Raw genomic sequence first — 16,983 nt, 5'->3', positions numbered from 1 at the left:
AATGACAACAACAAACTTTTTCCCTTTCTACATAAGAACTTGACCTTTGGTTAACTCCAGCTGGATTTCCTTGGTAACTTGACAAAGGCAGAATGTCAACGTATCTCGGGGTAACACTGCTAAAGGTGAAAATGACCCCTCATGGTTAAATTGTATCTAGACTAAAAGGAAATATAAATGAACCATAAAAACCTGACGTCATAGCTTTGGGCTTCCCTGTGAGTCGACCCAGCAAGCCATGCCTATGGATTTATTACAAGAGACATTAGGCTGTGAAACAGGGCGATTTTCACAGATGACCTTGGACTACTGTAAGGACTCCCCAGGAGGAAGGCCCACTGCTACCCTGCAAGATGTGGTTCCAAATCTTTGTCCTTCTGAGTCTGAATGTTTAGTTGAACCTAAAGAAGAATCCTTGCTGGGCATTATAGCACTGATGGGTTTTAACTTGGAGAGTTAATATGAAGAGATTTGTTTTATAGGATCACTTTAGCTATTGAAGACAACTGCCTCTAGGACAGGTTATTCTAATAACACATTAACCAGAATTAGTTTATATCCTTGCTGGAATAAGATGGAAGCCTACAATAAGAGAGGGGACAGAGAAAAAGCACCCTCCATTTAAGTTTCATCTAGGTCTAAAGGCTTTAAGCCCATCAACTGGGATTTATAGGAATGCAACCTGGCTTCCATATCTTTTTGTGTGTGGTTCATCTGCCACTTATTGGAGGAAAGATTAAGCTTGACTAGCAAATAATAACAAGTAGAGGAAAAGAAAGAAATACTAAATAGGGACCACCAGACAATTGTTTTAAAATTGCAAATATTGGAAAGGATTAGGATTGAATACTGTCTCACTCCTTAACTATGACTTGAAGTGAGTCATTGGGCCTTTCTGAGCTTCAGGTTCCTAGGCAGAAAACAAAGGGCTTAAACTCAATGATCCCCAAATGATCTTGACTCAAAGATCATGCGAGTCTTTTATCTGAATACCACTCATATGCCAAGTACTCTACTCCCTCCTCCACATAAAGACATTCAAAATCAAGTAAACACCAAATGCCTGTAAATGAATGGGGGGCAGCGGCTAGAGTCGGTTCTTAGTCCAAGTTGGAACTGAGGACTTCATTATGTCTCTACACTCATATTTCACCCTGTGTAACATGGTGATCACATCTATTGTAAAGAACTTCATGTGCTTTAGATTCCTCAAGTGGCAGGTGCTACAGAAGGCTCCGACTGGCCAGTCTAATCTGAGATTACCCCAAATAGCTATCCACATGTCTAGAGTACTTACTGCAACATTTGCCCACCATTAACTCTCAGTGGCTGCTGCTGATTGACAGAATTAATAGAGATAATTAATAATTTAGGTGCTCCTGTGCTCTTCAACCATCTTGAAGTAAGACATAAAAATCCAGTATAATTTAAGGCTAACATCTAATACAAAATGATACAAAGTGAAAATAATAATAACTTTAAAAAGCATGTCTCCAAGAGATCTAAGCACTTTTATATCTTAAAGGGACACTAAAATGTACTGAAAAATGGCTATGTGACATTAAGAATGCAGGGGGAAACCTACGTTTTTACAAAAAGTTTCGAATTAAAAAATTTTAGTGAAAAGCATTGCGTGTACTTCTAGGAAATCTCATCATGATCTCAGGGAAATAGCTATTTGTAAAAGAGCTCTGAACTGAGTCCATGCCAGGGAGCATTATTGGAAAATGGCCGGCTCTGACGACTTCCTGGAATTCCTCTCTGTGCAAGTCAGCAGCTTGCCTGGCACCAGCTGGGCACTAAACTGAGGCACTGGGAAACCTAAGGGCACATTCTGACGTGACATGGTTGCAATTTATAACTTGAGTCTTAAAACGAGATAGCCAGACAATATCTCAATGCTATTCAAATCTTGAGATCAGCCTTCTTTTTTAAAAATAAAAATATGACTATAAGTGGCCATTAAAAAATAAAATTGAGATAATTTTTAGGCACATATATTTTTCACTGCTACAATTTTGTACTAGGTGCAGAGGTGTACAGAGAAATGAGATAACTTCTCTCCTTATGACCCTATCCAGTAGTTTCCAGCCTGCAATCCATGGACTCTCAGCATTTCTCAGAGGGAATACATAATCATCTAATTCACATTTTCTGTTTAAAATATGTACTCTAGCTATTGTTAAAGAACTGTGATTTTAAAATGCAAATGTTTATACTAAATTTTAATAAACTTGGAAACCATGAATACATTGATTTATGCTGCCAAATAACTTTTTTCGTGAGCAGATCCAAGATTAATCTTTAGGCCTATATTTAAATTTATAAGTATATCATTGATTACCGAGGATGTGTGTGTGTGTTATAATGTTAGTAGTAGAGATTCCACTCATGTAAAATTATACAAACAAGCGTAATTGTGTGTATGAAGATAAATCATATTTTTCCACGTCAATTTATCCAATCTACCAAAATGAATTGGATGTTGAGACCAAAAGTCTTTATGACTCTCCTCCATCTAATTTCAAAGCTCATAATTCATTGAAATATCTTTGATCTCAGTGTTTAACTTTGTAATATGTAAATTATTATAAATTAAACTAAGATACAGTTTATTTGATTACTTCATTATTACAAAAGGTTCATATGCTTACAAAAGTTTAAAAAAACACCAATTTAGATAATTTTTCAAATAACAAAAGGAAGCTGGTTATCAGTAAAAATCTTTAGAAATGTTTATGCTTTACAACTGAGATGAAAGATATTGGTGAAGCTTGGCTTTATTTTTCTAATATTTCATAAATTTTAAATTATGTCTGTGTTGAAGATTTCATACAAAGGGGGAAAAACCTAATTCACTTCATAGCATAAAAATTATTTTATAGTAATTTTCTGACATTTAAGCAACTATGTATATGAAGACAGCACACAGCCCTTTCCTCTAGTAATCAGAAATGGAAAATTTTAGAATTTGTGTTTTAAAAAAGCACTTTATACTACGAAGCTTTACTTGATTTTTTCCATTTCTGATTTGATAAAAGAATTAATAAGTTTGGATTACTGCTACACATTAAAAGAATAAATTAAAAATATTACAATTTATAATTTGCCTTATGAATTTGAGAAAATGGGCAAGAAGAGGACAGGGAAAGTAAGACTATATTCAATACAACTAAGAAGGGAAACCTGCCAATTGTAATAAATACAATGACTTATGATGCCTTCACCCTCTTCATATAGTTGTTATAACTGGAGCATCTAAGTGCTTTATACCATTAGTCACTACTATATTGCAGTTTCAGTACCTTTTATACTTATGATTTATGTCTACAGAATAACCAGAAAAACCATATATGCCTTACATACAGATTCCAGGAGACAGAACTCAGTTAAGTAAACTTATTTTTTAAATCCAGTCTGTAATGGTGTTCTGAGACATGTGGCTTTCCAGTAAAACATACTCCTGTAGCTCACTTTCTACGTATGGACTTCTTCCAGGGCTCTACTGCTTTCTTAAGCTATATCATGGTGGAATCTTATCCTTTATAATGTTTTGGAGAAAGCTGAGGGTGGCGCCTGCACAATTGATTTGGTGTAAAAATACACACCAAATCTGATTTCTGTTACATTAAGGCATTCTCTGACAAAATATAAAGAACAAGAAATGAAGTGAATTGTGTTTTAGAAATATCTTGCAAGCTTGTTTCCCCGAATACCTGACCACTAATTTTAAAAAATGGATCAAAACCCACTTTAATTGAATATTTAATAGATGATTTAATGGTTAAGTTAAGATACACTTTAAATGCTAAATATAAAAATGATTTGTGTTCGCTTACTGGAAATATTTGTAATATAAGCAAACACATATAATAAACTAATATTTGAGGCAAATTTACTAGGGAAGAAATGAAATGACTATTTTCAATTTATAAACATACTACATTCATCAAACTATATTTTTGACTAATAGTTGGCTTTTATAATATGAATATCATAACAGTGGATTGCCATTACAGTAGCAATAGTTTATCTCATTTTTTAAATGCGTAATATATTTTCCTTTAAAATGAGCCATTGAAAATATAAAAATGGCAATATCCTCCCAGAGAAAGGCCTGCATTTAAGTAGAGGGAAATACATCAATTTTCATAAATAAATGTACTTACTCTTATAAATTCCATCCTCCACATGATGCCCCATGAAACAGGGTGATTTACATAAAAGAATCTGAGATTAGCAAATAAGAGCATACAATCTAGCCTATGGCCATTTTCCAAGTCATATCAACACAGCAAAGGTATTTAAGTCTATTGTGCCTTAGTTTCCCTCTCATTGAAATAGTCAAAGGCTCACTTCATTTACTATCAGTAAAGAGAAATAAAGACATGCCAAAACCTTTTGAAAGTGTTATGTAAGTACTAGAAAAAGATCATTTGAAAATAATACCCCTAATTTTTTCTTTTCATTTTCAGAAATTAATGTTTAAATAGATATTTTGGGGGTCTTGAAATGGCCATTTCTTCACAGTACATTGTATATAGACTATAGTTATTTTGGAGAGCCTGGATTATGATATCCCTAAGAAAATTCTAAAAACTCCTTGGCATCCCTCAAAATTAAACACAAACACATTATGGTATCTAAGTACTACTATTACTTAGAGATGCCCCCAACATCTTTACTACTGGGAAAAAAAAAAAGACCATTTAAAACCTTTCATTCCCTTTCATTATGAGAACCCCGCACAAATGTTTATGGGTATGCTACTGATTCATACAGGCGAGCAGGCAATACTATACTGTGTTACAGGTATTCTTCCATTACCTTCTGTATCATAGTGCTGGGTATACCATATAAAAAGTAAATGATACTGCCCAATCTCAGCAGTTTGAAAGAAGAATAAATCAATGGCATAAGGGAAGCAGGTGATGTAATGACTCTAGACTTAAGTAGATGGCTTGAAGAGATGGATCATGAAGTTTAACCTTTAAAATTATTCATTGGATATTAATATAAACATACAGAAAAACACGTTTCAAAGTTACTTTGTTTTTTTAAAAATTCTATTCATGAAATCAAGACTATTTTTTTTTAAGTGGTAAAGAGAAATAATATATTCTATACCTGGAAAATATCTAATTGCAAATAGTAAGCCTGGTCTTACTTAATGTTTCAGTTAAGGACGTTTGTAAAAAGAGAGGTAAATAATGTCTATATAAATACACTCTCTCTCTCACACACACACACACACACACACACACACACACACACACACACACAATGGATAGTAACACCCAAACTCATTAATAAATGGTAAATGATACAAATGCATACAAAGGAGATGAGAAATCAGATCGAATATTAGTGTATACAAGTCAGGAAAATGTTAATAACTGATTCGAGGAGGGTGGGAGATTGAGATAATGGCCAAATATACTTCGAATTAGCACCAAGAACCACAGCAACTAAGAAGGTGTCACTAACATGGTCTGGACTTTGATGACCCTGAAGGATATTTGGCGTTGTTTACCTAAAAGCAAGGAGGCAAAACTTCTCTCCTTTATGTTATGTGAATGTAATTTCTTTCTTCATGTGGGACATGAAGCATTAAGTTTCCATCTAAATAACCTAGCAAAATAAAATACTGCTTTACAAGTAAAATACTAAGATATTTTGACAAGATTGGGACATGAAGGTTTTTTTTGTATCTCCTGCTTTACTCACTCTCCATCTTGTACTGAAAATGTCTTACTTCTCTTAAAATAATTTGTAATGCCTCTCTTGATCTTTCCAGAGAAAGCACCACTGCAGAAACTTTACGTTCTAGGTGTCTCAACTTTTGGATCTAGACTAGAGTTTCCTCATTTCCTATATGCTGCCCTATGTTACATGTCCCTGTGTCTGTCCTCACGTTATTCCTTTTGCCTGAAATACACTTCTCATTCTCTTTCCAATTGGCGTCAGTTGGGTCATCCCAGAAACAGATGTTAGGAAGAAGTCAGAAATGCAAAAGATATATTGGGAGTAAAACCCAAGAAAGAAAAAGGGCAAAAGCAGAATTGGGTCAAGAGCTCTCTATTCATGATGCAGATCTTATTAAAGTCTCCATCTGCACAATGAAAACTCCAGAACAAAATCAGGAGTTAGAGGTCTGAATGAACCAGAAACAGCTAGGCCCTTGAACCGCGACCTTGCTCAGTCATTGTCCCAAGAAGAGTTTGACCTCTGCTACAATGCAGGGACGAATCCTGGAGGTGCCAACAGGTGGAAGCTGTCAGCCAGCCACAGTCTTCACAGCCGAGCAAGTAGCTTTCTTATAGAGTGATCTAAGCATTGCATCTCTCCATGTCTGCCAAACCATTATTATCCAAACCACATATGAATGTCTACTCCTGTGTGAAGCCTCTAAAAATCATCCCCAAGCAATTGGTGGCTCTCCATGTTTCCATAACAATGCGAACTTTGGTATCTTATACCACATTGTGGCCTCATTATGTTTAAAAGACTTGACCTTTTGGAAAGTAGAAACTGCATCATGTTCTCATATTCTAAGTAAATAGCTTGGGAAATGGAGCACCTAACATATAACATATTCAAAAGAGGTAGAGGAAATTGATGGTTGGATGAACCTACCAGCTGGATAATTGAACAGTTTAGCTATTCCCTACTCTGGTGCAAAGACATTAAAGCATATACCTTGCATATGCCAAAGGACATTATGAACTTCTCAAAAATAATTTAATATACTTTAAGTACTAATAGGCTATTGCACTTTAAGGATAAGATATATTAAAAATTAGTACATTTTAAACCAAATTTTTGTTATGTTCCCAATCATTTAATGAACTGACCCTGTATAACACTTTTCACTCATTACTCTCATTTCCAGTTTGCTCAATTCACAGACTGGGAAAGAGGTTACCTAATTTTTAAGTTCTAAGATGTACTGTGTTTATTCTGTATTGTAAAATAATAATTTAATTTCAATGGTAAAATTTGGAGCTTTCTTTAATGACTTCCTTGGAGAATGTTTAGTAGTTCAGTAACATGCACTGTTCATTCAATCAGCCAACAACGTTGACTCTGTACCAGGCCCAGAGCCAGGCTTTGAGGACACAATGATGAAAGTGAAAGAAAAGGACAAGAAGCTCTTTTTCTAATGGAGGAGACAGAACTGCAAACAGATGATTTATTATACAGCCTGGGAAATATTATGACCAAAGTATAAACAACATGGGTGAAGCACAAAGAAAGGAGAAAACACAAAGAGCTAAGGAAGGAGCTTCATAAGTTAGTTTAGGTTACAATTTGGTTTCATCTCTCTGTGTACTTTTAAAGAGGAAGAGAGGCAGAAACAAAGAAAGGCCTCAGAACATACAAAATTCCTTTCCAGAAAGAAGAGGTTCTCAGCAGGGTTGGTACTGCCCCCTAGAGGAAGGCTTTGGAAACTGCTGAGGTGAGGGACGTTCGGTTTCCCCACTGATTTTGGAGACACAGATATTTAGCGGGCAGGGACCAGAATTGCCAGATGTCCTGCAATGCTCAGCACAGTCCTTCACAATGAACAATTGCCCTTATATTTCACATGGTTTTCAAATATTTCACTGGACATTCATGGAAGGGAAAGCTCTATTTATAATTTTGTGAGCCTAGAACCTAACTTTATTTTACACATAGAAATCTTTCAAGATGTTTAATATAATCTGGATTTCCTAGGAAGGCCACTAACCATGTACATCATGTTTCGCTGCTCTTGTTGTCCAGAACTTTACCAATAAAATCCATTTTGACACCTCTGTCACTAACAGCACCACCACACACGTGCAGGGGCATGCATTAATAACTGTCGTCTTCTTAGTGATGGGATTTGTCCCTGTCAGCATTTTATTAAACCTTTTAGTATAGCCATGCTCAAGCTTGACCTACCGAGACGCATATTATTTTATTATAAATTACTCCTTTTTCCTTTTAACTTGTATCTAAATAATGTGAGTAGATAGGTTGTATTACTTAGGAATTTTATTTTAGGATTATAAAGGTGGCATTACTAAATATTGACTCTAGAGTCAGTACCAGGATTGACAGGAGTTGAGAACCACTACAATCTAAGTTTTCTAAAATTTCAAGACTGACCTCATTCTGATGAGAAGACACCTAAGAAGTTGGGAGAGTGTTCACAATTACAATGTTCTTATGTATAGTCAGCAACTAAGTGTGCTATCACATTGCCCAGAATAGTAGGGCTGGCTGCATGGCTGGAGGACAGGTGTTCCTGCATAGACATAAAGGGCCCATGTTCACCTGTAGCAGGTATAAGAGAAAAAAAGTAACAACTGTTCTTTGAATGGTCTTCATTTCTTGTAGTTTCTTCTTGGGTGCTGAAAATGAAATATGTTACCTTATTCTTTTAGGCATTAATTTTTCCTCGTGGTTCTCTAAGCAGATAAATTGCTCCTAAACTAAATAGATAAAATTGAAGAAATGTCCTTGAATTAACACTTTAGAAGAAAACTATCATCCTTGTAATGATCTTTTCCATTCTCTTCCTACCTACAGACTAACATATTATTTAGCATTTCTTCCATTCTGCCTTAGATCAGAGTTCTTTGATACATGTCTGTCACTGTCATTTATCATTCATCCACTTACTCAGGCAACAAACATTTAATGAGCACCCATCATGAGCCACGTGATACATTAGCTGCTAGGAGCACAAAATTAGTAAGTTCCAACTTTTGCCCTCAAGGAGTTCAGAGAGGTGGGAAAAAAGGAAAATAAACAAACAATTAGTTTGCCAGATAATGTTTAGTCATACAGTATTTTTGACGGATATACAGGTGTAGAAAGTGATGTCATCAAAAATTTTAGTACCTTAGATTGAACCCTAGACATAGTAAGCTCTTAGTAACAGATAAGTTTTGAAATTATCTAAATTGTTTCAAAGCTGAAAATTGGGCAGATACATTGATGAATTAAAATGGAAAAATACAGCTCCTGCCATCAAGACGAATGACATTCTGACAGTATGGGATATTGCAATGGCATGGGGACAGATGGATAATTTTTCCTTTAGCCACCATTTCTCCAACAACTGCCTTGCTGTGTGCCAGATACTGTGATATCTGCTGGGAATACAAAGCTGACTATATCCTGCTTTTTCTCTCAAAGAATTTAGTCATTACAAAAAAATTGTTTCCAGAACTAGAAATGCATATTGTGTGGCTAATAGAATTACATTTTATGGTAGAACTAATATCACACAAAGTCCCAGGCTCAGAATTAGGAAAGAATCAATATGGAAGAGGCTGACCTGGGTGAGCCAGGTTTTAAAGAGGGCTCTAGGTTTGTAGCCTAGGGGATACTGGCTACAAGAGATCAGGAATGAGCCAGAAGTCTAGAGAGAGACAGATAGGTCGGAACCCAGGATGTGAATCCGAATACTGAGGAAATAGTGTTTGACACAGCAGCTCCTTAAATACTTCCACAGAGAAGCTGTAGGTGAATGAGGAACAAGAAGACAAGTTTTAGGAAAGGCTCAGGGCTCTCTAAAAATTCCAGATTAAAATTAGATCATGACAAAATGAGTAGCGAACAGCCAAATAGCCATCAGAAATTAGACGTGTTCTAGTGGTTACCTACTAGATTCATTCATGTGTTTATTTTTAATTTTTTTGTGAGCCTGCTTGCTATGTGTATACTATGTGGTCCTAGGATGGTGACACTTAGAAAAGACAATTTTAGTGCATATTACAAACTAAAGCTGGTTGCTAAAGAAGAGCATTCAGCTGAATTTCCTTGTCTCCTCTTTCTTTTACTAATTAGGAGTGGGCTGAACCTTTAGTACAAGCTATACCCCCGTCCATCCATTCATCCTTCCACTCAATAAACACTTATTACCGGCTACTAGGTGAAGGCCCATCCTAGGTGGTGGGAGGGAAAAAAGATAAATAGACCCGACCCTTGTCCTTGAGGGGTCAGTGTTGGGAGGCCAGTTTCAGCTTGGGAGAACAATAGCACAAAACACATCGATTTCAGCAACAGAATCTGGATCATTTTTTCTTTGTCAATAAATTTAAATGGGTATGCGGACAATAATCAATAAAGTGGTGCCTGCACAACTGTTACCAAGGAAATTTTTAACTCAATTCCTGGATGCTACTGTCTCTGTGTAGTTGGGCCAGGTTGGCATTCCAATTGCTCATAAGGAAAAAAGACGATGAAATACTCTAGTTCTTCATATGCCAAGATGAAAATCATCAATCTCAATCCCTGTGAAAGATGAAACTACTTTTGGAAAAAGAGCAGTGAACTCTATCAGTCTTTCTAAGGCAATGTAATCTTTAAGATGATACAGAGAGGGCAGAAGCAGTAGGGAAGTTCAGAAGAATTTATATGAGGAAAAAGGGAAATGATGAAAATTTTCCATCAATTTTACAAGGAGCTAAAAATAAGATAGGACATATATTAAACCCAAGTGACAACAGTGTTTTTTGAAAGCTATGTAATGTATTCTAGGTGCTAAATAATTTTTCTGCTCATCATATATAAATTGTCTTCATCTAACATATGGCTACCTTGATATTTAAATAAGATTTTCTACTAAATGGTTCAAATTACTCTAGAAAAATGAAAATTTAAATTCCCTCTTCTCTTCCTCCCAAACTGCCAACCCTCAATCCTTTCAACTAATATGTATATGCCAAATCTTTTTCATTTCTAGGATTTAACAGTTGTCATTTCCAGTTTTCAGTCATAAAACTTATTTTTTAACCATTAAAACTTGTATTTTTCTAAATTTATATTCCAAATAAAAGTCTTTAGTATTAAGTAAATCTTTAGTAGAATAGCTTATAGTGCCACACCCAAGGTTAGTAGAAATTGCATCTTATTTTTGCTGATTAACTTCAAGAAAATCTTTCCTCTGTTGTTATGACAGCTATGAGGAGTTTTTGTTTGTTTGTTTATTTGTTTGCTGCCTTGTAATCCCACCCTAGGTAATAGATATATCTGTATCTGTCATATAGGAGGCACTCGGTAAATATTTGCTGAATTAAGAAATAGTGAAGGTGAATTGTGTTTAATTGGGAAGCAATGTCAGATAGTGATGGATGAAGAACCCACATTTTGAAGCCAGATTGCTTGGGTTTGACTCCTGGCTCTGTTGGCATTAAGACCTTGGGCAAGTTACTTATCTTTTGATCTATTTTCTCATCAATAAAATGAGTATAACGATACTACTTTTCCCCATATAATTGCTGCCTGGATCAAATGATTTAAGGTATATGAGGCAATTAGAACATACTAAGTCATATCGGTGTTAGCTGTTATTGTCATTATCATTATCAATGTTATTCTGGAAGGCTGAGGGTTAGGAAAGAAAGGCATTGGTACAATGACATTCGAAGAGGACAAAAATGTTCTCCAGATTGGAAATTAAAGACATATGGGTTTCTCTCTAATGTTCAGGTTCCTCATTCATACATATATTAATTAGATGATTCTTGGGAGGTAGAAAAGGACATAGGTGGCTTCAGTGGTCTTAGCAAACAGCTACAGTTTTCCATTCCAACCCTTTTGCTTGGTGAAATCATATCCATCTTTCAGGGCGTAGATTAGGCATATTTTTTTTCTAGGAAGCCTTCTTGACTCCAAAGACTCAGGTACCTTTTTGATATGCTTTTGCAGCCTCTTCTGTGGTGTCTGACACACTTTTATGGTTACCTAGATGCTAGTTTGTATCTTTACTGGAGATTTCAATTAGTCCTTTGTGGTATTCCTAACTCCTGGATCAGTGCAGAAAGGCATATACAAAAGAGCAATGCATAGAAATTTATTTAGAGTTTCAGAGATAGCATAGTGCGCAATATAGAATATCAAGCTACGAAACCTGCATAACCAAAAGCTTATCACATCTGCCTACTTAGCTCAATCCACCCAAACGGTGTAGTTGGGATACTTTCTTGTAGAAAATAACAAGAAGAAGCTCTGAAACATGTATCATCAATACATACATGTTTGTTTATAAACTATATACATGCTATTAGTATGTCATATTATGTATATAAAGTATACACAAAAATAGAAATTCCAAATAGAAAACATTAACACATGCACATATCTTCTGATGTAGCTTAAGATTGGTTTGGCAATGCCATTTACATCTTATTTGCTTAAGCTTGCATTATTAGTATTGTCTTCAATCCATAGTTTCTTGGCAGGAAACTCTTGTCCATTTACTGAGGGGTAGTTTAGTTAATACTGGGAAATAAAATCTGTAGGTCATCTCAGCAGGGACACTTGAAACTGAATACAGCAGGGGCAGCCCTCCGTAGAGTGGGTCTCCTACTCTTCCTTCAGCATATCTGGAATACTATATGCAACACTGCTCTACTCAACACAAGAATCAAGTCAGAACACCAGGGTTAATCCATGTATCAAATATTTTTTGTTTGAAATATATAATTATAGCTTTTCATTATCTTATTCCTCCATATCCAACCTATCAGCAAATATTGTCAGCTATACCTTCAAAATACATTCAGAATGTGATCACTTCTCACTTCTCCATCCATTCCAACATACTGGTTCCAAATGGCTATCATCTGGGTTAGTATATAGTTAGTATGGTCTCCCAACTGGTCTCCCTGCTTCTGTCCTTGGCTCCGGAACCTCAGGCAATGTGATCTCATTAAAATGTGTGCCATTTGTCTGTTCAAACGGCTTACCATCTCAGAAAGAAAGCCTAAGACCTCACTGAGAGATAAAAGGCCTTCTATGATGTGTCCTCATTACTTCTCTGCTACTTGCTCACTCACATCACACACAACTTTCCTTACTTACTTCTGTGGTCTTCTCATTTAGCTTAGGAGATCTCACAGTAGATGGTGAAAGATGCATTTACTACAAATAAAGAATCAAGAAAGTTTCCCTATGAGGTCAACTACGTTTCAAAGTCTTTCCACAACTAGGTAGATTTCCTTCTGAGAAGTTCAGCAGGCAGAGGAAGCCTGTCTGTCCCAAGCCAGCCCTTCTGCTAATGGCCACCAGGACCACAAAACTATTCTGTAAAATCGATGTTTATTTCCTTGATTTACTACAAATACAAGGTTTTATATAAACAAAGAGCACATTTTCATTATTTAATTTTATAGATAAGTCTTCAAAAGCAATGCATGTAATAAAGATTATTTGCAATACCCATATTTGATGCATCATCTTCACAACCACAGTTTAACATGAATTTAAATTAAGCCAATAATTCCAAGGTGACAGTTTTATCTACAAAGGCTCCATTTTTATTTAAACTAATTTATTTAATGGAACAATTTAGGACACTGTTTAAACTGATTCAAATAACATTCGAAAAAGAAAAAAAGGAAAATAACTTTAAAATATATTTTAATAGTAGAAATCGTTTTTAAAGAAATAAATCTTAGTCTCAAATGTGAATGTTAATTGTACTATTTCTTATTAAAAAGATTTAAGGAAGATAGCAATGTAATCATTAGAAAAATGTGAACTGAGATAAAATCCACCACTCTCTCATAAAATACTAATACACAAATATTAAGACTTCACAAAAAATACATGCTGTGAAATGTAACAAGTGAAAACCCTGAAATAAATAACATACAAAATTATAAAGTTCAAACACGTTATGCTTCAACTCTTATTTCACTTGATTTCCATTGCTTTCTAGATGCATCTCATGTACAAATAGTTCAAGAAACCTGGTGATTTTTTTTTTTTATTATAAGGGCTGAGATGGCAATGATTGAGCACTCTGCATTTTCTTTGGTAATAGAAAGTATGATTTATGAGAGAGGAATAAAAATCTAAGAAAACCACTCAATAAATTATTCAATTTTCAGATCAAGCTGATTTAGAATGAATTTCCTTCAAGTTGCCAGTATGGAAAATGTAGTTTACTGGATAAGGACACAGTGTTTAAGAGAATATCTGGGTTTGTATCCCTGTTTTTAGTAACTCCTTGACTGTAGACAAAGCACATAACCTCTTTTAAATCCCAGTTTATTCATCAAAAAAATGGGATCATAATAGGAAGTACGTCTCAAAGTGAAAGATATATGCCACTGGTGGCATTCAAGATGGCTGGTATTTGACTTTTTGTCAAATACTATTTATTTTAGTGTGTGTGAGAAAGATATAGAGTTAGTAAGTCAAATAAAAAAATTACAGAGGAACTCTCTCAGGATAAGCCTAGGGAGCACTATGGGAATCTCTCTTTCTCAGAGAGTAGTTCTTTTCGGCTGTACTTTGAAACTTCATATCCATGCACATGGACTTTTAAAAAACTGTAGAATTGTTTACACAAATGACTCAAATGTTGTAAACAGAGACCTAGAGTTCATGGGAATTTGTAGAACTAAAAAAGTGAGATAACAGTCATAAAGTACTTAGAGTAGTGCTAAAGTGTATTAAGAACACAATAACTGTTGTTAATATTTTTTCCTTATCTATTTTACCATATTACTGTGATGCTAATAAACCAAAAATACTATGCCCCGGCATAAAAGAAGTTAATGAGTATCTGTGCATAATAAAATCATCATCTGTTACTTTCCAAATGTTTTATAAATAGGATGCATCAAGTAACCAAGAAACCAAGAAAGAATAAAAGAAATTAAGAATAATGATAAGTCTATGGCCATGCTACCCTGAACAGGCGTGATCCTGTCTGATCATAGAAGCTAAGCAGAGTCGGGCCTGGTTAGTACTTGGATGGGAAATCACGCAGGAAGACCAGGTGCTGTAGGCGTAAAAAATTAAAAAATAAGGGATTGTAAACTGACAAGGTCCTTGCAATCTGTGAGGTCAACCCAGGGTTGCCTTGCCTAAAAAAATTAAAAAAAAAATCAATCAAAAAAAAAAAAGAATAAAAATAATTTTTTAAAATGGGGTAAAAGAGAGCTTACAGAAAACAAATGAGCAAGGACCTGATAAAATTAAACAACATAAATCATTTATCATAAAAATATTTGGTAAAATATTATAGTTTGCATTGACACTGGGGCTAACTAAATCTGCCAATAAAATTTGAGGAACCCAGTGAACAGTACCTATACCATCTCCTTAACCTTTGAATCAGGACATTTGCAATAAATAAAATAGCTTTTTTACTTATTTTTTTTAAAATTCTATCAAGTAATGCAGTACATACCACTGAAATAAAGGTCTTAAACTTTTCCTGTCATTTTTCTAAGTTCCTCTTTTCCAAAAGGGTGAAAAAGGCAATGTTAATATTCAACATAATATTGCTTGGAAATTTTCCTCTTCAGTGCATGTTATGTGTTTCCCATTTTATTGCAATTGAAGTTAATATTTTCCGACAGGCAGTACTTTCCACCAAAAAAATATGTTCACCATTTTGTGAATATGTTATATTTCTTTTAAACAAATGATTCTAAATTTAATCTACCAACATATAAAGTAGCTTTAGTATTTTCTGTGTTCCAATTTTTATCCCAAACTAACCCTAAATTTTCTTTTACATTGGCAAAGGATCATTTGACAATAATCAAAAGACAGTTAATATATAACTTAAAATCTGGATGTCTTTAGTGATAGTAAGGTTAAATTCTACAGTATCAATAGTTCTTACATCCAAGAATTAAGTGAGGACAGAACAGGGCCCAATCTGGTGAAAGTTCAAATAATGGGTAAGCCATGTGCCCAATAAAATGCATCAAAAGTTTCACCATGAATTTCTTATCTAGAAAAGTGAGCTATGGGCAAATGGATAAGTTAGACAGTCAAGATTAGGATAGATTAGGCACAGAAATGACACCTAATGAGAGTTACACATGATGAATGACAGTAGCTAATGTTGGAGAGTTGGAAGAAACCTATTAATGACATATGGGTGCCTCTCCAAATGAACCGAGAACTCAATGTAATCATTGAAATTTAAAAAGGAATTGTTCTATTTCTTGCTTGAAATGTGTAATACAACTATAATTATGTTATATAACCAAAAGTAGCTTCTTCAAGTGGGTGAATTTACTAGAACATTAAAGCTAATTTCTGGACAACAAACAAATGATTCAAAATCACCATCGAGCTTTATCAAATCACTGAATGTATTTGTCATCCTCAGTAACTGTTTTGGCATCAGAAAATATTCTATTTTGATTTTTAGCTTTCACTGAAGAAGTCCTTTCCTGCTACATATCCTCTCTCATTAAATAATGCTTTCTAATCAGTAATCTTATAAAAATAATAAGAAGAAATAAATAGAATACATTTTAAAGAATGACATTTCTTCTAAGATTTAACATTTTAACTATAGGAACATTTCTCTGGGTCCCAAAAAAATAAAAAGAAAATTTCTTTTTTGAGTACCTATCAATTTTTAACAATCTGGAGCATGTAAATTTATAACATGTTTTCCTGACAAAAATATACATTTAATCATACTATAAATCAATTTATTCGCAAAAACTTTACTAGTAAATTTGAAAATCAAATTTGCATTTAATTTTTTTTGTTACTGTTTTTTTTAAAGGCACAGCTAATAGCTAAAGAATCAGTTAACATTTTATATCAGACTCACTTGATAGCCATAAACCATAAACACTATCATTATAAAGTTACAATGATAAAATGTATTAAAAATCAAGTGGTCTGACTATAAACTAGGTTAATTTTTGTTTGTACCACATCTCTTATTTCCTGAAAACAAAAACAAAAACAAAAACAAAAACAAAAACCTAGCACATGGCTATTATTAAGATATCAAATGAAAACAAACTTAGGACCATTATTATCAGGGCATTCTTATAATGTATATATCCCATTAATCTATTAATGTTAATCTGTTTTCATTCTATACACTTAACTTCAAAATATTTTTTTATAAATAATAGAAATTTTTGTTTTGAAAAATACTGATTATAATAGAAGTTAGAAGTTATTTTAAAACTTGACAATTATAAGAGGAAATTGATAGCAGAATAGGTC

The 16,983-nt window shown here is 34.3% G+C and overlaps 1 protein-coding gene across 7 annotated transcripts in view; it reads right to left on the bottom strand.

Moving 5' to 3' along the window:
- The window catches only part of WDR72 (WD repeat domain 72), a 201,282-nt gene that overhangs the window by 57,663 nt on the left and 126,636 nt on the right, over positions 1 to 16,983 (bottom strand). The window lies entirely within an intron of this gene.

This window comes from Pteropus medius, unplaced genomic scaffold (genome assembly GCF_902729225.1).
Source record: "Pteropus medius unplaced genomic scaffold, Ma_sr-lr_union100, whole genome shotgun sequence".
Lineage (NCBI taxonomy): Eukaryota > Metazoa > Chordata > Mammalia > Chiroptera > Pteropodidae > Pteropus > Pteropus medius.
The sequence above is the reverse complement of the archived record's forward strand: the minus strand, read 5'-3'. Positions and strand labels throughout refer to the sequence as shown.